The sequence below is a fragment of the Ambystoma mexicanum genome, chromosome 2p (assembly GCF_040938575.1).
Source record: "Ambystoma mexicanum isolate Mex_15411 chromosome 2p, UKY_AmexF1_1, whole genome shotgun sequence".
Lineage (NCBI taxonomy): Eukaryota > Metazoa > Chordata > Amphibia > Caudata > Ambystomatidae > Ambystoma > Ambystoma mexicanum.
This window is the reverse complement of record NC_090923.1, coordinates 1,358,162,131-1,358,185,815: the sequence shown is the minus strand read 5'-3', so window position 1 is coordinate 1,358,185,815 and position 23,685 is coordinate 1,358,162,131. Positions and strand designations below refer to the sequence as shown.

Below are 23,685 nucleotides of genomic sequence, written 5' to 3'. Positions count from 1 at the left end.
ATCCTTCCCCTCCTTAGATATGCTGCCACCACCGCCATCCACTTGGTGAAGACCCTCGGGTGGAGGTGAGTCGAAAAGTAGTACTCGGAATTGATAGTGCAAACTGCTAATGGCGAACCTCTGGTACTTTCTGTGCTTGGGATGTTTAGGCACATGAAAATAAACATCCTGAAGATCAAGTGACACCATCCAGTCCTGGAGCTGAAGTGCCTGGAGGATCTGTAAAAGAGTGGCCATCTTGAATTTGTCTTTCCTGATGAACTTGTTCAAGCATGGGTTGCAGTCCTCTGTCTTGGGAACTACAAAAATGGTTCTGGCACAGGTACCTTCTCCACATCACATTTCTCCAACAGCGAAAGAATCTCCTGTAGATGTAGCAGATCCGATTCCCGAAGAGATTGCTTGCTCGAGGAATCACCTGGGGGTCTTTGCAGAAATGGGAAACAGTACCCTTGGGCCACTGTCTGTAGTGAAGTAATCAGATGCCATTCTTGCAGATGCTGGGTCAATCTGCCCCCCACCAGGGTTCTGTGAGCAAACTGCTCAGAGAGGTTTTGGGGCTGTAGCAGAGGGCAGTGAGGAGGTTGCAGCCTGAGCAGGGTTTCCTCCACAGCCTCTGGGAGCACGTGTGAACCTCCTTTGTCCATGTTTCCGGAAAGCTTGACCTCTTCCCTTTGGCCAAAAGAGTAGTAGTACAGAACGGAACGCCCTATCCAAGACTGCTTAGGCGGGCATTGTTGTGGCTGATAAATGGCTGCGCCCAAATAGGTTGGACCCATCAAAGGGCATATCCAGAAGCCTTCGCTGGACATCAGGGGCAGACCCAGACTTACGCAGCCAAGCAAATCTTCTGATCACTGCGCTAGAACCCACACATCGACTGACACAGTCGGACGCAGTGAGGCCTGACTGAAAGATTGACAAGAGGCCTTTTTACCATCATTAATGAGGTTACTGAACCCATCTCTCATCTCAACTTCAGGAAAGTTTTCTGCAGCTTTGAAAATAACATTCCACAATGTATAGGTGTATTTTGCCAGAGCACAAGATTCATTAATAGCTGTTAAAGCAATGTCTCCAACAGCGAATACCCTCTTTGCTAGTGTGTTATACTTTGTAGCATCCCTATCCTGGGTGATGGTCGGATAAGCTGCAGCCTTTAAAGTGGAGTTAGCCGCCTGAACTACCAAACTCTCTGGTGTTGGGTGCCTGGAAAGAAAGTCGGAGTCCACAGAAGGTCTGAACGTTTTCACCAACTCCTTGTTCATAGCTGGAGCAGTGTCTGGTTTTTGCTAGTTTTCCAAAATGTGTTTTTTCAGTGCTGTATGGATAAAAAGCACATGTTCCTTAGGAGTGACTCTATCTAAAAAGTCTTTGAATTCCTACTGAGTAATGTTCTTTGCAGGACACCCCCAAACCAAATATTTGATCACTCTGTTCATGACCATTCTATAGGCTGCATTTGGGTGTTAATGGACATCTGGTGTGTCCAATTCAACCCCAGGGGAGGTATCCAGACCACTGGCTTCCTTCAGACATGTAGCTAGGTCTTCAAGACAGGATTGATCCGAGATCAATTCTTCTGGAACACTAGGAGTTCTAAAATGCTCATACCCTAAGGGTATGACGTCCCCCCCTCCTCATCTACCCTTGTCTTCCTCGTAAATGGACACAAAGGATTTGAAGTAATCTGTCTTCGACTGAGGTTTGAAGCTTAAAGTTGGCTCTGAGGTTGACATCGACTGGTCCTTCAACTTTGACTCTTTCGAACAGGAAGTCATAGAAACGTTTGACTTGAATGCTGTCTCCGTGGTAATAGCTACTTGTTTCAACATCTCTGAGATCTTCAAACTCGGCTTTTGGGCACACAGGTAAAAGCCTTATCCGATTTGCTGCAGGTCTTGGAAGACACAGTGGGATCAACAGTCTTTTTTTGCTTCTTTCGAGGGACCAGGAGGGGCCGCCTTCGAGAATACTGCAATCTTTTTTTTAATGAACTTTTCCCATTCGCCCACTGAGGCAGTCTTATCAGGAAAACGTACCTGATGCTTGTCGGGCCAGGAGTCTGAACTTGTTTTGTGATGAAGAGGTAATAGAGTGGTAAGAATTGCTCCTGGATCCCAACCGTTTAGAATGCTTACAGTGTTTTTTTGGGCCTTTGTGGAGACTCTTCAAAGATGTGTAAAATGGAGATTTGGAAACTGACTGACCTACGGTGAGCTTTGACCTTCTATTCTACAAGACCTTACTGGTCATCGATTGGCAGGAGCCGCATTCAATGACTTCATGTTCTTCGCCGAGTCGCCAGAGACAAATCGTGTGCAGATCTGTGTTTGACATCTTCGAGTCTGCACGTCTGATAAAGCCTGTTTTCGGCATAGACATCATGAAGAATCACAAAAAGAATTACAATGTTATTACGCAGCGAGTCGGACCCTTCCGAGAGAGTGCTGTGCATGCGTAAAAATGGAACTGAGGCAACATGTGCGGTGCATGCTATTTATACTACCATGAACATCACATCCGGACGAGAGAATAGTAACCGTTGAGCGAAATTGATGAAGATGCTGCACAGCGCCCTCTGCTGTCGAAACATTTTCCGAGACTACAAAGTAGGATGCAAATATATTTAAGATGAGAATCTGGTGAAAGACACAATCCATTAGAATGTTGTTTCTTACTTTTGTTACTATTTTCTAAGTGCTGGGAAGTATGTTATCAACAAAAGAATGGAAAATAATGGCATGGGTCTTGTGGTCAATGGCACAGTATACAGGCTTTATTTGATCAGTGGTGGGACAGAAAAGAAAATCAGGAAGAACAAGTAGTATGCACTACAGCGCCAGTAATTACAGTAAAGACTAAAAAGGGCCTGATTCACAGAACATTTTCCTATGGGATTGCGCCATTATAAAACACTTCCATGAATCAGGCCCTAAGTGTTCAGGGTTATCTTCGAAATAATTGCAAATGTAATGAGAAAAAGAGCCCACAATAAACCCAGGGAGAACGACTTACAAGCATTATACAGTGGTGGTAATTTTCCAAGTCACAGAGGACCTCATGCTCCTGAGATGCGTAATTTTTGCGGCGGGGACGTGTTAGGTTTACACTGTAACATAAGCGGTTCCCCGCTGCCGAATTTTGGTCATTTGCACAGCGGGGTGCAAATGTAAAGGGCAAAAAGCATGTACGCCACCTTTTTCCCTTCACATTTGCACTCTGCAGTGCAAAGTGAGTAAAGGCTGCCTGGCATGCTGGCAAGCATGTCAGTCAGCGTTCACAATAGATCCCTATGGGGTCTGCCTGCTTTATGCTGTTGCATACAGCTGGAGAACCCATAGGGATCTCCAGCATTTGCGCCAACATGAAAATCGATGCCGGCGCAAATGATGGAGCATTTGTATGGCGGAGAGGAAGGAGGCGGCTTAAACTCAAGTTGCATTCCGTCCCTCCTGTACACCATACAAATGATTGAAAATGGGGCGGTAACGTTAAACGCATTGAACATGAGCCCCAGAGTGTAAAGATGAGGCATAAAGTCAGGGCTAGGGGGATTTTCATTTCACCTGGAAGCAGAGATGGTTCATGGGAGCGAATATATGCTTATGCCGTGTATTCCTCCTCCGTCTTCACATATGGCTTTATCTGAGAATGAGATTTTCATGCTGGGGTAAAACCAATGGATTCCTGTGGTATTCGCCTGGTTTAGCACCTGCTAAATGCCGTCTGCCAAGCGTAAATAGCAAGAAGCATTTCCACTTTTTACACAACATAATGCAAAAACAAGCCATAAAGGTGATTTCAACAGTTTCTACACTTTGGTTTTGCACTTTGTCAAATGATTAAAAGAATGGGACCAAAACAGTGCATAGGTGCTAACGTGGGTGGCCCCCCAAAGCTTGTAGCATTTATTATGAAACAGGTGTGGTCTAGGAACCTAAATGGCTCTGGAAATGCTTTTCAAAGTGGGGCCATGTAACACAGTGCAAGCAAATGTAGCAAGAAAACGAACCCCTGGGTTATTTCTTCCTCCTCAAGAAATTTGGAGAAATGAGTCCAAATGATGGATTTGTAAGCACACGTGTCCCCCTTTAAAAATGAAAAAGTAATTAAAATAAATTGTCTGGCATATAGGATTTGTAAAGAGTGAAGAAAAACATACTGGGAGCTTTATAACAAATTCTTCACTTTAAATAGATGTAGGGGGAGAGATGGGAAGAATGGGGCAGTGTGGATATGAGAGGGGGTAAGGATCAGAAAGCCAGGGAATCACACAAAGGTGGTCAATGGTGCAGAGGCCCACTGGGGAATCTTCAGTTTCCTGTAGGCCTATCCACCATGGTTATAAAAGGCCCACCATGTATTTAGCGTAGCTCCAACTCCCAGCCTCAAGGGCTGGAAACCTGAAAGGTTTTCAGGATGTCCTCCATGAATATTCATGAGAAAAAAATTGCATACATTTAGAATCATTGTATGCAAATTTATCTCATGAATATTAATGAGGGGTTTCGTGAAAATCCAACATGGATCCGGCCCTCAAGGCCTAGAGTTGGACAACCCTGGCGTAGAGCATTAAAAGCGCACTTCTCCCAACACTGGAACACACTTGTGAGCGACACCTGTAAGGTGTTTTCGGCTGAGCCACTGTTCAATAAGGGAATCAGCACAGATGCGTGTGGTGGCTCTTTGTATGCATCACAGTGGGGGTCGATTAATTAAATGTATTAATTGCATGCAGGGACCCACCAACATTAGCACTTGTAATCTCTTGGGTCTGCTGCATTAGATCTAACAATTTTGCAAAGTGGAGTACAAACGTAAGGGGTAAAAACGGGCCAAATCTTCTTTACTGTTTGGTTTTATGCTGTTTTGTAAAACTAAAGTGCTGTCTGTAAAATATACTTTGTAAACTGCATTTAAGGATTCCTATGGAATCCTCTTCTTTTCAACAGTTGCTAAATGGAGGCAGATTCCAAAGGAATCCATCCTTGTTATGCCCGCATGAAAATCTCATGCAGGTGTTAAAGAAGAGGACTTGGAAGATGGAGCTGAAAAGGCAAATGTTGTGTTTTGGAGCAGCAAAGCAAGGCGTACGTGATTTGCACCTTGTTTGTACGACTTGGTGTACCACCCCAGGCCTTTTAAAATGACTGTTAATGACTCATAGCCTTATGACGATGTCTGCTCTGGCCACTGTCGTCAGCATGATTGCTTGTTACTTGACGACTACTTTCCCAGGGAACAGGCTGGATGAGGATATGAGCCAAGTGAGACATGATGCTGGAGTGACTCAGTATATGCAAGGGGGACTATATGGAACAGATTATGACGTGACGAGAATAACCACAAGTGAAATAGAGCTGAGTTCACACAATTCCATCATGATGCTTGACTAAGTACACACAGCAGAGTTGTCTTTTGCCACTGACAGCATCAAGCAAGACTTGGGGAACAGATATTTAAACAAGATAACCAGTGTCCTGTTGATGTGAACGCTGAGATTTACTGCGATGCAAGTAAGAGATGGGTTTATAAGGAAGACGACCGGGAGAAGTTAAGGTTATTTGCAGTGCATTTGAAACTGCTTGTTTTTGTCTACTTCAGGCTGGAAAGATTTTTTTGTGTGGCGCGTGGAGTTGGATTTTAGATGATTGGCACTAGAAGGTCTTCACTAATACCCAGTAGTAGGATAGCTGACAAAGTCACATGTGTGACCACTGTACCAGAGGATTTGGGAGTTCTAGGGTTCATGGAGAACTCTGTGATGCAACACTTGGAGGTGGTTCATGGGGAAACTGTTAGAGAGCTCCCAATCCTCCTCTATAGAGGGGTCCCAGAATGTCAGTACCACAGAGGATCGAGTAAAGTACCTCCCAAAGATAGATAACTTCATGGGAGAAGACCACTGGTAGGCACAGGTGTGGTCCATAAGGAAAGAAAGAAAGAAGTGCTGTAGCACTCATTTTGTGAACCACGTCCTTTCTGTCCCTTCTTAGGCATCCCCTCAGCCTTCTTTTCCTTTCCAGTTGGGCAGCATGTGCAATTAGATCTAGGTTATGAGACACTGCCTCTAATACCTGCTAATCACTACTAATATTTTCCCACACTTTTTGTTTCAATTGCTTTTTTCTCTTGCTTCTGAACTCATAGATCCCAGGGCCTCTCTTGCCAGGGTGTTCAACACAAAGGGCAGTAAAAGAAAAGTAACTCCTGTTACTAACTAGAAAGCGTCGGAAACCTTGATGCAAGCCTCCCAGGTAAGTCTGCAGCATGTGCATCAAACCACACGCAACCTCACCCTGAATCTCGCACACACTCAGTCTGCACCCTGCATACAGAAACCCCCAACCCACAGAAACCCATCCACATCCCAGTCTTAACCACTCTCACTCGAGCTCCAAAACATACACTCTCATGTTCATCAATGCTTGCTCCACCGTATTACAAGAAGCAGACTTTGCTGACATTATGACTACTCATAGCTTAGATACCACTTCATCACAGAAATGTGACTCACCCCGACTTCTACACACAACCTCAATGTCCTCATCCTCACAGACTACAGTGTCTAATATAATGACTGCAAAGAGAAGCCTGGTGAAAGTCTTGAAATTATCTATAAGATCTCATGGACACACAACCGCCAGGAGGGCATCACACCCACATCTATGGAACTCATTCCTTGCCACTTTCCTCTGTGGCGGGTCAGAAAAAGGATGCAGACTCTAATTTTCCAACTCACTGATAGTTTTGATTAAAGTAAAGAATATATTCTTATCTTTCTCTATGCTGTGGGGTTTCCCAACCTAAGAAAACTAAAGTGCTTGTCAGTCGTCAGTGAGAGTCCACAATAGAATCTGTCCAATGTCCAAACTAACCTATCCTAACCCTAGCACTATTATAACAACCAAAACCAGGAGACTGTTTCCCTTCTCCTGAATACTGGGATCTTCCCACAGTTCAGATCACTGGATGATCCTTAAGTAGTTCTTGGTAACTTGTTTATCAGTTCATATAGTTCTGTTACAGGATTGTTCAACTTCAGGTTCTTCTCTCTCATGTAGCTATTCTCTGTTTCTCTCTTGCTCTTTCCTTGATTTGTCTTACTTGTACTTATCCTTCTATTTTTCCAAGGTAACTTTATCCAATACTTAGGGCTCTCCCCTTTGGGTTTCGGATCCTTGATACACAGTCTCTAGTTTATATTAGACTTTGATTCTTTTCCTCTACTTTCAGCTTCTGGTCAAGCTTTCTCCTCTTATGATAGTTCTCTTCTTTACTTAGATCCTCTTGGTCTGGTTTAATCTCAAAGTGTACTCCAGTAATGATTCTCAATCACTTCATCCAATACCATTGCTTTATCTCAACTGTGACGAGTATGAACATTCCGATAACGATTCTCTTTCACTTCATTGAATATAATTGTTTAAGTCTCAAATGTGATGAGTATGAGCATTCGGAAAATGATGCCTTGTCCCCCTCCCGGGTCTCCCGTGTTCCCGGTTACCTTCTGTGTTCAGGGATAACGTTACTGGGCTTATTTGTTGGATGGGTCTTTCTCTAGAGTGTGTCAGAATGGCTTCTCGTGAATCCTCTATCGCTTTCCTTTACACTTGCAGCACAAGTGAGCCCACCGGTTTCTCGTTCACCTGTAGATTCTACTTTAATGTTAGCAAAGTGGTATCAGTGTTCTTCAAGGGAGCCCTTGTCCACCATAATTCGGTTGTGGTCACACCACGGCCACGGGATGCTGCGTGTCCACTGTCGCCTCTATATAAGCCAACAAGCAATTTTGTATCTCGCAGGATTCCCCTCTGTCTCTCCAGTCTCCTCCCCTTTTTTCTTTATGACCTAGCCGTGGGACGGCCCTGGTGGAATCTCATGTTTCTTCTTCTCCGTTTGTTCTGCATTCTCTACTCCGCCACTCCCCCACAGATCTCCTTTGTCTCAGTAAAAGGGTAGGTTTCTTTCTGGACAATAATAGCACATTTGGGTGGTTTCTTTATATCTTTGTTTAATAATTGTGCATGAAGACGTACTGTTAGAAGGTTTCTAAGGGAGTTCCTCACAGGAACAGGAGTCCTTGTCCCCAAAGGGGGCATCTCTCCCAGTGAGGTCCCACTTGCCTCAACCCCTAGGGAGGGTGTTGAAAAACGAGCTCACATCCCTAGCCTCAAAGGGGTTGGGGGAGCTCCTCCTCAGGGAGAAGGGACGAATGCCGAGATTCGTCACACCGCTCACCCATGCTCAGACAGCTACATTCCAGCTAATCTTCCATCTACCCCTAACCAACAAGGCCTTTCTCAACAAAATCACAGAGCGTATATATGAAGCATCAGTCAACAACACAACTAACAATTTATTCTGAGACTTCAAACTGCCCAGGCCCTCAGGAAAACTGGATACCCACTACTCCAACTGCTCAACATCATAGAGATTAAGCAACTCATCACAGACCAAACTGACAACAACGGCAACAGACCTGACCTGGTAATCACCACATCTTCAGCAATCGAATGCCCTCCTTACATTTGGACTAGACAGAATATGCAGCTATATCCATCATGCTCCACCACGCAACTCTCCCCCAACAGGGCCAACCCAAACAAGGCCAACCCAAACTAACCAAGACACCCCACCTTTCAACGACATCCCATGGTTACCTTGGAAGAATCCTCATCAGCTGTAGCCTCCATGTACGACCACTTATAAATTGACAATATCCAGCTCAGTGCACTCTACCACACCCTAGTTGAGAGCACCAACCCTGGTGCATTGGTACACACAGGAACTCGACAGAAAGGCTCCATTTACAGACAAGAACTGGAGAAAATCCCACCAACAAAAAGATCTCATCACCCTGAGAAGACCTCCATTCAACACATAGGGCTCTCATCGCCATAGCCAAATGTGACGAATCCAGGGATATTGTCACCTTTTCCCCAAGGGGGTGGACAAGGAAAGTGAGCCTGCTATGCTTAGCACCCCCTAGATGACAGGGTAAGAGGGATCCATCTGGAGGTAAAGCCCCATGAAGGGACAAGAACACTCCAGAGAAGGGTATAAGTAACCATCCCTCCCCCCTTCAGCACTAACACCTTTCTGGAGTATGTAGGGGCTAGGATGTATGATAATCCCATAACCCCTTTAATAATGGCTGCCTCAGCTTTTGACCCATTCTGTGCTCAGTCTCCCTAGAAGACAGCAGAGAGGCGAGTAAACTGGCCACCAAGAGAAGCGTCACTCAAAGAACCAATCAGGAGAGCGTCTCTGCAAAGCCGACAGAGTTCAACTGTGATGAAGGGCCCACATAAGGGGCCGGTCAGAGTGAGAAAACTGCTGATGTGGTGTCCCTGCCTGCAATGCACACTATTGGAGTGCAGACAGGCATCTCAGACGAGCAGCCAGAACAGTCTGGAACAACCACGAGAACGAGAACAAAGTACCTCAAAAGGCTGAAGTAAAGCCCTGATAACCAACTGCCTATTGGGCCCTTGCCTATTGGGCCCTTGCCCCAGCAAGGGGGAGAGAAGAGTCAAAGGCTGATGCGGAGTCCAGATGACGAGTCGCGTAAACTGCTCTACAGTGACAGGAAAGCAAACAAGTAGGCGGTGGCTTCATTGCAGCGGGGAGCAGATAATGCAGGAAAGAGCAAGGAGAACACTGGAGTGGTGAAAGAACAAGAAGTCCCAGAGTGAGGAGAGAAACCCAGGAGTGGAAAGAGAATGAAGAATCCCCAAGCAAGGGGAGGGAGAAAGAGCGAAACCACAATGGGGAGAGGGAGAGAAGAGACAATAGAGCACGGAGCACAGGGAGACCCCAGAGTGAGGAGAAAGAAGGATGAGAAGCCCTAGAGTGGGCAGTGAGAAGAAGAAGAGCCCCAGAATGAAAGGAGACTGAATGAACTCCTGTGTGCGGCAAGAAGGAGGAAAGCCCCAGTGTGGGGAGAGACCGAACGAAAACCAGAATGGGTAGAAAGAGGACTAGAAGCCCCAGAGAGTGGAGAGACTAAAAAAACCAGAGTGCAGCGTGAGAAAGAAAGAAACCGCAGAGAGGGGCGAGAACGAAGAATCCTCGAGTGGGGAGACAGAAAGAAAACCCCAGAGTGGGGGGAGAATGGAGAAGCCCCATGGTGGGGAGAGAGAAAGGGGGAAGCCGCGGAGTGGGAATAGAATGAAGAAGCCCCAGAGTCGGGAGAAATGGTATGTCTGTAACTGTAAACATAGGAAGGGCTCTATGGTAAAACCACATAGGGCTGGGAGTCAGAAGCCATCCCTGTTCCCAAAAGTGTGTCTTTGTTATTTAGGTATGTCCTTTCTAGATGTAGCGAAAGAGACTAGGTTAGAGTAGGACTCCAGACCAAGGACTTCATTTATGTTTAGACATCCTGGCCAGCATCCTTTTACTTATTTCTGTTATAGCACAGGGCATGGAGTTATAGATTTAGGGAAATACTAGTAATTTCTGATGGTGAAGATAAAGAAAAAACTCTAGACTACTGTACCCAAGTGTCTGAGTCCTCCTTATGACCTGTCAAACAAAGCAAACTACTAAACAGTGACCATTAAGGAAGCATCCAACAAGAACCTGCAATACTGCAGTCCTCAGAAAAAGGCAACCCCATCAACATCTTCTTCAAAGGCAAGACAGACAAAATAAGCAAATACATTTTCAGGTACAAACACACCACATACATCCCACTCAGACTAACCCAAAAGCTAAAAAGATGGACCCAATTCAGGACAATTACTGTGAAAGACCTGACCAACACTGTCACAGCCCTCAAAACAGACACCTACAAAGAGGACATTGTCCCCCCTTTCATTGTGAAAGCCATCAAAGTGGAAGAACTCACACCACTTCTCAATGTCAGCAACACATCCCTGACACAAGGCACCTTTCCAGATGTACTGAAAACAGCTAAGATCCTTCTCCTGCTAAAGAAACTCACACTAAACCCAGATGACCAGACCAACTATCGCCCCCATCACACATTTACCTTTCTATGCAAAGTGATTCAGAAGACCATCGCCATCCAGTTGCATGAAAGCATCACACAATTAACTTGCCTATGCTATCGGACTAGCAATCAGATTTCTAACCATGATGAAGCAAGAGATCACCACAAACTAAGTTGTCAATAATGATCCAACATCCTGGACAAGCACTATCACTGCTTACGTGCCCTTCTCCATCTCTCCCTAGCAGCTTCTATACCATTAAACATGAAGCCATTCTCCACATCCACGTCATGCGTATGGACTTTGAAAGAACAGCCGTTCACCTACTACATCTCAAACATAAACCACAAATAAGCAGATGGTGTACATCTTTACATAAAGATCAGTTGCATCAAAGATGTCAGTTGATTCAAGCACTTCCTGTCCCTCAGCCAAACCTAGGTGTCAAGTGCCTAAATGAGGCTCAACCTGGCAATTACTGAATATAATCTCCTACAAAACGCCACCAAGCATGACCAAGTCCTGAATTGGCAGACTGGCATGAAGCTCAGCAGATGTATTTCTCGATTCTCACCCAGTGCTAAATCTCTCAGCTTTACCATTTATTGTGATCTCTCTTTCAAAACAATGATACCCAAGCAGCATGGCATCGGCTTTTGTTCCTCTGCAAAGTGAAGCATTTAATCCCTGCCTTTAACTTCAGGACAGTTGTAGAAGCCCTGGTTATCTCCCACTTTGACAAGGATAATCCATACTTGAAGGAATCCCAGATGCTGCATTGGCCCCTCTGAAAGCCACACAGCATCTCGCAGCATGCCTCATCACAGGATAAACAAAACAAAAGATGTGATGGCGGGAAGGTTTAGAATGAATCTTAACCTCTGGCATTACTCTGGGCAACCCACCGGATCATCGTTCTTTGCCTGCCAAGCCATTACAAAAGGTGAAAGACCATATGAAAATCAGACTTGGTCCAACCCTAAAAGGGGCAGTACAGCCCAAACTGCTTGGTCACATCCGTTCTGCACAAGACCACGAGCATCCCCAAACATGTTTTTGCCTCGTTTGGCCTCATCAGTGAGGAGTAGTGTTGTAAGCTTATCTCTGATGGTTATGTCAGAGAGAGAGAGTGTTCGGGCCTGAGTGCATGGAGGATGACGCAGAAGGGGTTCCGAGGAGTGGCGGTTGAGATTGTTGCTGGCTATGGAGATGGATGGCCAGTGCCCTACCAGTGCTCTTGTGATTTCTAAGCGGTACTAAGAAACAATAAACCTGATTGAAGTGTTCTCTGCGTACAATCCCACTTCCTTACACTGGCGACGAGGATGTTTGGAGCTGCTAAGGAGGGGGCGGTGACAGATAGGGATACTGCCCTCCAACAAATCCGTCCATCTCCATGTAATCAGACCAGCCTCCCTGGACTGTGAGGCTTACGGCCCAGGGGTACCATGGCAGGCCGGGCGGCGCTGTGGCATAGGGACTTCCAACTTCGCAGGAATGCCCGCCAGTATCCTTTTGTGGTGATTGCCAACTCTTGGCCCAAATTTGAAGGAGCTGGATCCTGACCTTTTTATGTGGAGATGAAAAATTTCACGTTGCCGGAGTTTTAGTAGAATATTTGTCTAGTGAGGTCGTGTGCTTGGTGTGTGTGGGCGAGTGATGTTGTGTCTAGTGTTGTGGCCTCAAAGACGTGTGAGTGTGTATTGGTGACAGTACATTTAATTTTGTAAAATGTTTAACTTACTGAGCTTCTCTTGCAGGTGGGTTTTATTTTCCTTGGACATGTGGGCAGTGGTTTGCCGTGTGTTTTTTTGCGGTGGGTTATATTCCAGGGTGGACTTTCAATGGAATTTGGACCTGTGGTTGGGGGGGGTTGCATTGTGGACGGTGTCGGACACTATTTCACAAGTTTTTGCACATTTAAAATGTATTCTCTAAGATCTATGTTATTTCTCGTGTATGTTCCCTGCAGTGATGTTATTTGTGTGTGTGTGCGTGTGTCGGTTGCAACCGTGTTGTGTGTGTGTTATATGGACCGTGAGTATTGTATCATGTTATGTTATGTTTGCTCATCTTTGGCAATGGACTAGGGGTCCTAGGTTCGGTTTTGGTGCGCTGCAGTGTTGCAGTTTGGCTGGACATGGGGTCCTAGGTTTGTGGTGTACTGTCAGTGGCAGTTAGTTTGGATTTGTGTCTCGCATTGTGGTGGTTTAAGGTGGGTGTTTTTGCGGAATTCTTTTTGGATTGGGTTTTCTTAGCTGTTCTTGTTGTGTTGCGGTGCTCTGTTGGAGTGCTGTTGTGGACTGATCTTGGGATGGTCTGCTCGTTGTTGCTCTTGTTGAGCTGGGTTTGTGCCAGGGCGGGACTAGGGCAGAAGGTTGTTTGTGCACGGACGGTTTGGCGCGTTAGGTAGTGTATTTCTGGGGACGCTGGGGCGTGGCAGGTCCCAGGTTTCAAGGGGCAGCTTGAAACAGGTGGTAGTGCTTTGTTTATTATTTTTGTTTCTCGAGGATACTTCCAGTTCTGTTTTATGGGAGGAGTTAGCCCTTATTAGACTGCGTTGGGTTCCTCATTGTTGTGTGTGGGGATAGAGTGGAGTTGGAGGTGTTCGTAGGTGTTACTCTGTGTAGTTAGCTTAATGTGTTCCTTGGGGGAGCATTCTGTAGTTTTTCCATTGATCACAGGCACAGTTAGGGTGCAGATTCCTGGGGTGCCTTTTATGTTCTGTCTAGATTTTGGTTTTAGGTTGCGTGGCTTCAGATTTATTAGTATGCTGTTGTGATGGTTTTGGGTGGTGAGCGAGCTCTAGGTGGAGGGTGTCTTCTTTGCATGTTAGGAGGGTCCATTTAGAGTTCTGGTGTGATGGTGCAATTACGTGCTGCCCACACATTCTTGTGGGGGGTTTGTTTGGGCGGGAATGTAAGTTCTTTCCTTTTTTTAGCAATGTAAGGAGGGAGATGTGTTGTAAGCTTATCTCTGATGGTTATGTCAGAGAGAGAGAGCGTTCGGGCCTGAGTGCGTGTTGATGACATGCAGGGGTTCCGAGGAGTGGTGGTTGAGATTGTTGCTGGCTATGGAGATGGATGGCCAGTGCCCTACCAGTGCTCTTGTGATATCTAAGCGGTATTAAGAAACAATAAACCTGATTGAACTTACCTGCTGGAAGTGTTCTCTGCATACAATCCCACTTCCTTACAAGTAGCTTGGGTCTCTGGGCTCAGCAGGAACGGGTCCCACGTCTGGGCATACCCGTCCCACTCGGGGAGATCACAGCAAAACAAAAGAGGTAATGGCTAGAAGATTTAGAATTAATCTTAACCTTAACCTTAATAGATGGGGGAAACGGAGAGTGCCATTGAGGTGGAGAAAAAAGGGACAGATGGAGAGGCTGCACAATGCACGGGCAAACTCACCAGGTGGCCTAGCAGCCAAGGGAGGCAAGAGGATGCACAGATGTAAGGCACACCTAAATTCGAATTTACCAGAAAGCACTAAAACGCAGGACAACATGGAGGATACACAAATGCAAAGCACACCTAAGAATGAAATATTAGTATTGTTTTTTTGTAAGCAAGGGCAGAGTATTCAGTATGAGGCACAGCAAGATGCACATTTCACTTTGTGCAGAGATTAGAATGTACAGTTAGGCAATTAGGGAAAGGATGGAGGAAACAACCAAACAGTCATAGTGTCCAGGGAGGTATGTAAGCCAGACCAATGTGATCCATGTTGCTTATTGGTGCAATTCATTTTTCATGGTCAGACAATGCAGTGGTCACTGCCAGTTTGTTCTTTTAGAGCAAGGGACTCCTTCCAGCTCTGGACGGGGCCAAACAGGGGCCAAGCGTGGGCCTTGTCGGGGGCCGGCTATCGCCAGCCGGCTCACTGATTGGACCTGATGGGATCGGGCCTGGCCAATCAGAGTGGAAGCAGGGCCGGCATCAGAGCACTCAGGTGCTCAGGGTAAGGCGGCGGCCATGTTGCAGTATAGGAGATGGCCACTTGCCCCACACAGCCCAACTGGGCTAAGCAAAATAAAAGTGAAGGCTTTGAAGTTGGATGGCAGTGGGGACTGCAACCACAGCCCTGCGTGGCAATCCGAGATTGTATTATGAAATGCAGTGCTCACTGCTTCGACGGTGGAAAATGCAGGCAAGATGAGATATAAGCACTGAAGGACTTACCGATTTGCTGCTGGGTCATGCGTTCGTCCAGTCACCTCCTGCAGGTAGAGGCCTGCTGCTTCTGGTGTTGCTGATGTTAGGAGTCGAATGAAAGAGCCCAGCCAGACAGGGGCCAAGCGTGGGCCTTGTCCGGGGGCCGAGAGGGTGGCTATCGCCTGCTGGCTTCCTGATTGGGAGCAGGCTTGGCCAATCAGAATGGAGGCAGGGCTGGCATCAGAGCACTCTGGTGCTCAGGGGAAGGCGGCGGCCATGTTCTGGTGTAGGAGATGGCTGCTTGCCCCACACTATGCTGATGACACAAATATTTATGTACATGTAAACAACTCCTTCCACATCCGGGCTGCAGCAATCCCCCAATAGCGTTCCATGACCCCCTCCTACAATTCATAGCTGACTCCTACAACAGGAACCAGAAGCAGCAGCTGTCAGTGCAACATTTCCCCCATTTCCCACTATGCAGTAGGTGCATGTTCTCGTTGGTTCTCTGCCCCTTTGGGGTTTGGGAACATGTATACTCTGATCCCGTCCAGACCTCCTCCTGGTTTGCTATTTTTTCCCATTGTGTGCAGTGAAGGCTCCTCCATCTGATGACTGTCCTGCTGCTCCCACCGTCTGCACTTCCATGTAGCTTAGTGTGTTTTTAGGTTGCTTTCTGGATCCTAGGGTGGAGAATGCTAGTGGCACTGGAAGTGGATTGGTTCCTGGTCATGCACAGTGGAAGAAGGGGCTCTACTTGGCAGCAGCTAAGCTGTTCAGCATTGCCTTCTCTCCAAACCTTGGTTGGTGGGACCTGTGGAACTGTCACTGAGCATAGGAACATGAATCGAAGTACCATAGGCCTGTCGGTAGCACCTATCACTGCGCTGATAACTCTGGGACCCGTGTGCCACTGCTACATCCCAGAACTGCCTCTGCATTGGAGCCTCCTCTTTGAGTGCCTCGTCTTCCTCTACCTGCTGGTGGCCTTATTTATTCAGTACATCAACATCTACAACACTGTGTCGTTGTACCCATACAAACTGCATCCTGCACCTCATTGACTTTTCACCTAATTGGTTACCACTTGGCAGCGCTTATCACCATCATGCTGGCAAGGGGCTCTCATTTCAGAGGCCTCCCAGATGGGCACAACGTCCATGATTCAGCACATGCCCCTATTTTTTTATTTTACTTTATTGTTTAAAGCACAGACTGAGCTCGAGAGCAGCAGAACGCTGTACAGAGTGTGGGTAGACGGCATTTGGGCTGGCATCTTTTAACCGTAGCGCAGTACTGTGAGGTCTGTGCGTCGGTATGTGCATCCATTGGAATTATTCCTTGGTCAGGTGTTGTTGAAAGAGCCATGTTTTGAGAGATTTGCAAAATTGGAAAATTGTGGGGGCATTCCGAGCCGACACCACAATCGAGTTCCAGAGGGTGGATGCATGACAAGAGAAGGATTGTTTGTGCGTCCTCTCTTTACAGACGAGTTGTGATTCTAGCCGGTTGGTCGATTTGCTGCACAAGGAGCGCGTGCCACCAGATATGTGGAGCTTAGCCGCCAGGTACGCTGGTGTGCTTCTCGTGACTGCTTTGTAAATGATGCATGCAGTCTTGTACAGTATCCTGGCGTGGAGTTGATGCCAATGTAGTTCACGTAGGATGGGAGTAATTTGGTCAAATTTCCATGCTACCATAATAAGACATGCTGCAGCATGGTGGACTACTTTTAGGGGAGTCAAGAGTTTCCCCCATTGATGTGTGAGACCACAAGGGCTTGCACTACAGTCCGTAAGTCCTACGGCTATATGAAGGGTTTGATTTTTCGAAGGGTAGAGATTCTGAGCCAGGCTATTTGGGTCATCTTGGCTATGTGTTTCTGGAAGGACAAATTTCTGTCAATGGTGAAGCCTAAGGATTTTGCTGAGTCTGAGAGGCGTGGATCAAATCCTTCTTGGCGCATATCATTGAGCCATTGTTGGACACGCTGTTTTTTAGTGGGCAGACCAATGAGGATGAATTCATTCTTGGATGGGCTTAGTTTGAGGCAGGATTGGATGATGGCTAGGTAATCGCAGAGGCGAATGCTGTCCTGCAAAGATTTACTCTGAAGTACTATTGATTATCATTTTGGTGGATTGCTATATTGGGATCTTTGAGTAGAGCGCCCAGTGGCTCCATGTTAAGGTTAAAAAGGATTGGTGAGAGACTGGAGCCTTGGGGGACTCTGCAGGAGTCCTGGAGTCCGTTAGAACACAAGTTCATCTGGACAGCCTGGTGTCTGCCTGAGAAGGAGGTATATCAATTCAGGACAGTGCCAGAGAATCCCATCCTATCAGCAAGGAGGGAGAGAAGGATGCGGTGATCAACAGTGTCAAATGCAGCCCAGAGGTCAAGGAGGACAAGGAGGCACGAGTCGCCCTTATCCATGATTTGGAGAGCATCATCCACCATCTGGATGGTGGCTGTCTCGATGCTAAACTTAGAGCGGAATCCTGACTGATAGTCTTGATCAGCGCATGAATGGTGATACTCATGTTGTGCGGAGGGGTTCTCTGCTGCACACAAGTCAACATGTTCCGGAACCACTCTGTCTTAACCTTCTATTCCTCGGCTACCCATTTGGTGTTTATGTGCCGCTGTGCTGTTTTCTTCACGATAGTCGAACGCAGCCTCTTCCTACAGATTGCAGCTACTTGGTACATGACCACAAGGTTGGAGGTAGCCATGGCGCTATTAGCGCCATGGCTACCCCCTTACCGCATACCGGGTCTGAGTTCCCTCAATGGGGAATTATCGGGCCATTCCAACCTTGGAGGACACGGCCCCCATAGGGCTTAATGGGAATGGGGACCATGCTAACAACGGGCCTGTTAATAACGGGTGCGTTGTTAGCATGCTGGTCCTTTAGCGGCTCCCACTAAGGGCACCTGGAAAAACCAGCCGCCTTTAGCCGGACCCGCTAAAGGACCTCCTAATGTGGCGGTAAGGGGTTAACGGCACCAGCACCATTACTGGCGCCGTTAAACCCTTACCGCCAACCTCGGAATGAGGCCCATTATGTGTCCAACATCAGCAGTCTAGTCAAACCAAAAGACTCCCTCTCAGTTCTTCGAGAGTCACTGCATGAATAGTTTAATATCCCCACCTCCATGCCTGCTCACAGTTGTCCACTCTTGCCAGATCTCATACGAAATGAGGTTGAGTGCTTGAAAGTTGAATTTAACTGAAGAATCAAAGACGTTTCTGCCTCTCTGTTTTGCAAAGAGTACCCATTACTACGACATTCGGTGATGCTGTGAACATATTATCATAGTGTCATCATTGCATTTGGCATGTGAACAACACAGCTACTACTGCCCAAATACTGCAATCTGCTGAACAGGTCTGCCGCTCACCTTGGAAAGGGGCAGAAACTTGAACATGGATCTTACAGCAACACCTCACAACCCATTTGGACAGAAAACACAATATGGTCACAGGGCGTACTTGTACAACACAGTCAATGTTTATACAAGGCGGTAGGTTCCTAGTAGCAAAAATACAGTGCGAGACATAGCCTGCCTGAAAAGTTAGTTTCGGTGTATTACGAATCGAAAACAGGACAAGAGCCCTGGACATCTAATAGAGCGCTGTGATGATGCAAAAGTTATAATTGGATAGCAATCAAACGATTACACCCATAAACCGTATTACACTTACTTTTTTAAACTGTCTGGAACGTTATTTTTTTAACTTAAAATCACAAACGAGCCGATTTATAGGAAATAAACATGAGAATTTGCCAAATGAAAAATACGTACGGGCCCTTCACACCACACTCAAACGTGCATTACTATAGTTGCTGACCGTAATCTGCCCCCGTCCATTAAAAAAATAAATGCAACCTCGCGTTACTTCCTGAACTCAATTAAAAACCCTCCGAAACGCATCTTTCCATCAGCCTAAAACAGATAAGTAGTAGGGTCTTGAAATATAGCAGTGCCTTTTGATGTATCACACGCTAGATTTTCTCTTCCGCCGGCTGTTACAGAAGCTCAACCAGCAGCTCAACCAGCTTATCCTGATCGAGGGAAGCAATGTGTTGTATCAGCTCTACTCCCAACTGCAATCACACGCTCTCAATGGCGCTACTTCTCTTCTGCAACTATTTTTTATTTTTTTTATTTAATTGAGCATTTGTTAGGCGCCTTCTACAACAGAATTGTGTTTCAAAGCACCACAAGGCTAAGTGGGAAAGGTACCGGGCAAATAATAACAATGGCAAACAGTAAAACACAGTTATTGTCCTACTAGGCCTTGTGGCATTCAGACGAGCAAGTGCAGTGAGGAAAAGTGCAGGAGATAGGGAGGGATGAAGGGTCTGGGGGGCAGAGGACTGGGCAAGTGCTGGTGGAGGGCCCGGGATGGAAGTGCTAGGAGGAGCCAAGGAAGAGAACCTCAGGCTAAGTGCAAGTGCAGGCGACTCCCAAGAGCGGGATGCAGAGCCACAAAACAGTGTCCCGCAGGGCAGTGCAGTGGGTAGGGGGTGCTGCTATTGACTGGGAGGAATCCTGTGAGATTCATGAGGATCAGGCCACCGATCACAGCGGCAGTGGGGTGATTAACAGGGAAGGGAAAGAGGGAAAGGGGTAGAGAGCAGCAGAGTTTTTAGCAGTTTCCGGAATTTATGGAGGTCCGGCTCAAGTATGAGAGGCGCAGGGAGGCTATCCAAAGGAAGGCACCAGCTGAGGAGAGACCTGCCCCCCCCCCCCAGTATTTGTGGAGGGAAAGTTGGAGATAGTGTGGTCCCAGGCCCCAGAATGCCTTGTGGATGATGCAGTGGGTCTTGAATTTGGTCTTGCAGATACCGGGAGACAGTGGATGTTAGGGCTGGAGAGTTATGATCCCTGGGCCTGAGGCCAAGGACAAGTCTTGCAGCCCTATTCTATATTAGCTGAAGGAAAGAAGGAGATTGAGAAAGAGACTGTTGCAGCAGTTCAGCCTGGAGAGGACTAGAGCTCTGGAGACATTGAGCTTCTGGGGGAAGGTGAGGAAAGGAAGAATGCCTCTGAGGAGGTGGAGCTGGAAGTGGGACTTCTTAGTAAGATCCATGATGTGAGGGGTGAAGGAGAGAACGCAATTGAATATGACCTCATGGTTTTTGGCCTCACAGGATGGTGGAGCAGAGGGCCCAAAGAGGGTGGCCAAACGGTAGGAGGAAAAGAGGACGCAGGTGTCCCAATGAGAAGGACCTCTGTCTTACTGGCATTAAGTAGAGGGAAGTTCGAAGGAAAGCTCTGTGTCATCGACATAACACTGGAAATTTAGGAAAGAAGGAGAAAATCAAATGAGGGGAGATAGATATTGAAGATCCATGGCGATAGGATAGAACCCTGGGGGTTGCCACAGGTAGAGAGTGAGGTGGTGGAGAAAGGGCCTAGTTGCAGCTGGGATGGGCGGTTAGTGAGGAAAGAGGTCAGCCAATCCAGTGCCCGTTCAGTGAGGCTGAGGGTGTCACAGAGTCGTTTTATGAGGATAGAAGGGTTGAACTATTACATCTTATTCAAGCTTCTCCAAGACCGAACTGTATTGGGTGGGTCATACACCTACCCACACAGCAGCTTTGTACTGAAGCCGCACAAGCCAGTTCTGCGTGATAAGAACTGGTGGAGAGCAGGGATCACAAAGAAAAAACATTTTCATACATTTCTATTTTTTTCTTGCAATGTATATAAATATTTAAGATATTTTGTATACTGTTGTTTGGTGGGAGGGCATCAAGTGTTATTAAATTTCTTTCAGTTTATTGACTACTTCCACTACTTTGATTCTGTTAAATGTATTTCGGATTGTGCTTTGGAAATAAAAATCTGGATAACGTCCAATACACTACAGTTGAATCCTTCAAAAACAGAGGTCCTTCTCCTTGGCGCCAAACATCTCTTGGATAATCCATCTAAATTGCCCCCCTGCCCTGTTTTGTTTGACCTTCCAACCTCCTATGTATATCAGGTTAAAATCCTTGTCTTTATCTGGCATTCCAACCTGGACTGCAATTACCAGGTTAGCGAAATAGTGAAGAGCATCAACTACTACCTTATACTTCTGCAACTAATTCTTCCTCTTATTCCAGTGTACGATCGACCGGTAGTGGTTGACTCACTGATTCATTCTAAACTGGACTACTGCAATGAAATCTACTCAGGGATTCCAGGAAAACAAATTCATTGTGTACAAAAAGCCCAAAATGCAGCTGGAAGAGTTTTGTTTCATGTGTCGAAATACGCATCTATTTCTTCTCACCACAAAGCCCTTTATTGGTTGCTGGCACAACAGAGGATTTTTTTATATCCTCTGTCTTGTATTTAAGTGCTCTTGTAACTAAATCTGAATGTTATCACCCGTTATGGTCTTTGGGATCTTCAGGTCAAAACCTTGAAGTCGTACCATCAAACCATTTTTGAGGTGACAGATGTTTCTCTGTGATGGGTCCCCATATTTGGAGCTCAGGCCCAATTGATGTTTGCAAAATTGATTCCTACTTTATCTTTTGTCCAGAAACTTAAAACCTGCCGCTTCCAATAATTTCTATATCACTGTTCTTCCTCCTTGAATATCATCTGCATGTAGATACAGTGTTCTGTCGGGTTTTTCTCCCTTGCTGAAGGAAATTTGCACAATACAAATAACAAAATAAACATCAAATCAACTCAAAAGGTCAGACCTGAGGGAACATAAATATGGCAATGGGGAGGACGTGGAACTGCATAGGAAGGATGAATCACATTTAGCAGTACTAACAGGGAAGCAGACCCATCAATATGAACTCGACCTTAGTAAGGCTGTCCATCAACCAGAGTGTAAAATAAAAAGAGCGGCAGAGATCCACTGAGTGTGAGTGTGGAATTGGTAGATAGGACATCGTTCTGGGAGAAGGCAGAAATGTGAGTGTTGAGAGAGGAGCAGAGGAAAGTGCTGAGAGAGGAGCATTGGCGAAGTTTGTAGTTGCATCCAGAGAGTGGGCATCATCATAGATTCAGGATCAGACCGGAGACACAAGATTGCAGGCTGGCTGGAAAAGCCTGTCCTCCAGAGCTTAGAACTTGGTAGTTAGAGACCCTTATAAAGATTGTGAAAGAAATTAGGGGGGGCAGAATAATAGAAAGAAACCTAGCTGGAAACTGTAGTCCAGTCACTGATGAAGGTGCAACACCACTAGCCAACTAAAGAAAGTTTGATAGAGAGTGCATAGAGCTAAGTAGATGACAAATAGTGGCTTTCTTGTGCTGAACACCCAACAGCCGCAAGGGATCACTTGGATCCTGCATAAGGTCATAGGCTTGTTCTGACAGGGCACAGACAACATCCTCCCAGAATGTCACCAACAACAGAAACTACGATCAAAGCCTGGGTGGTAAACCAGGAACAATTTGATATTGACCATCAATAATGAAGTGTGCACGCGCATTGAACTCCCTGCAACTGTAAGTCAGCTGAAAACTGTCCTTTGGCGGTTGCATCAAAGCCCTTTCTTTTGTTTACTAGCATAGAAAGAAACTTTGGATCTCTGGTCCTTAAGAGTAGGAATGCGACTAGGGAAGAACATTGGACCTCTGGTCCTTTAGATGAAGCCAACAAAGCATTTTCGGGAGATTATTGTACTTAAACCTGTATTTTGCGTTCCATTCTGCTTTTACTAATTTATAAGGAATCGAAAGGTACCATTAAAGGCACCACTCTGGAGGAACAGGGATATGTCAGAAGTAGGGAAAGTAGTAGAATTAGGTTAACCGAGCGGCAATGGTGTTGAAGTATCTAATTAAGGAAAGCAACTTGACATTTAGCAACACATTACATTTAAAGAGTTGTGACTTCTTTCGACATCTACAATTAGAATGTTCCGTACACTCACTATTCAGCAGCAGATACGGCCTGACTGAACGGTCCACTCTCGAGATGAATATAGTAGCTGATAATGTTCAGCATAAACCGAATTAAAATCTGTGCAACAAAACCTCAAATTGTATAACCACTTCACCAGACAAACTGAAGGGAAAGTGGGTGGGTTACGTGGGCCCTTTGGGGGAAGAGGCTGAAGGAAGCTCTGATGCCCACCTCAGAGAGTAGGACGTGGATGCAATGACGTATCGGAGGAATACTGTGTCCTATCTCATGATAGTGGTAGAAGCTGGGAGCACAAGCCTCACATATCCCAGCGAGGTGGCGATTTTGAGTACGTTCTATTACTCAGTCTGGAGAAATGATACACAGAGTTGGCAGAGAAAGTCATCCCCAACATGTCCACTGCTCACAGGACGCTTGCTCCTTTTTCCATAGAATCTGGTTATGTCCGAAAGATACAACCCACTGTGGTCAAATATTCTTATAGCCACATTGACAATCAGCCTAATAGAACCTAATCCCAAACTGGTGCTAATGGGAGTCTGGGAAGATGCAGACCGTACCGGATTAAAAACCTTTGCTTCGATGGTAGTCACGAAATGTGTGTTGCTGCTGGATGGGGAGTGCTTTAGTCCCTAACATTGGAACCTGCAAGGGGAGTACAGACCGAAGCA

The 23,685-nt window shown here is 46.2% G+C and overlaps 1 protein-coding gene and 1 pseudogene across 1 annotated transcript in view; one reads left to right on the top strand and one right to left on the bottom strand.

Annotated features, from left to right (window-relative positions):
- PEMT (phosphatidylethanolamine N-methyltransferase) overlaps positions 1–23,685 on the bottom strand; it is a 1,987,238-nt gene that overhangs the window by 876,445 nt on the left and 1,087,108 nt on the right. The window lies entirely within an intron of this gene.
- Positions 15,856–23,685, top strand: part of LOC138566108 (transmembrane protein 39A-like) — a 44,475-nt pseudogene continuing 36,645 nt past the window's right edge.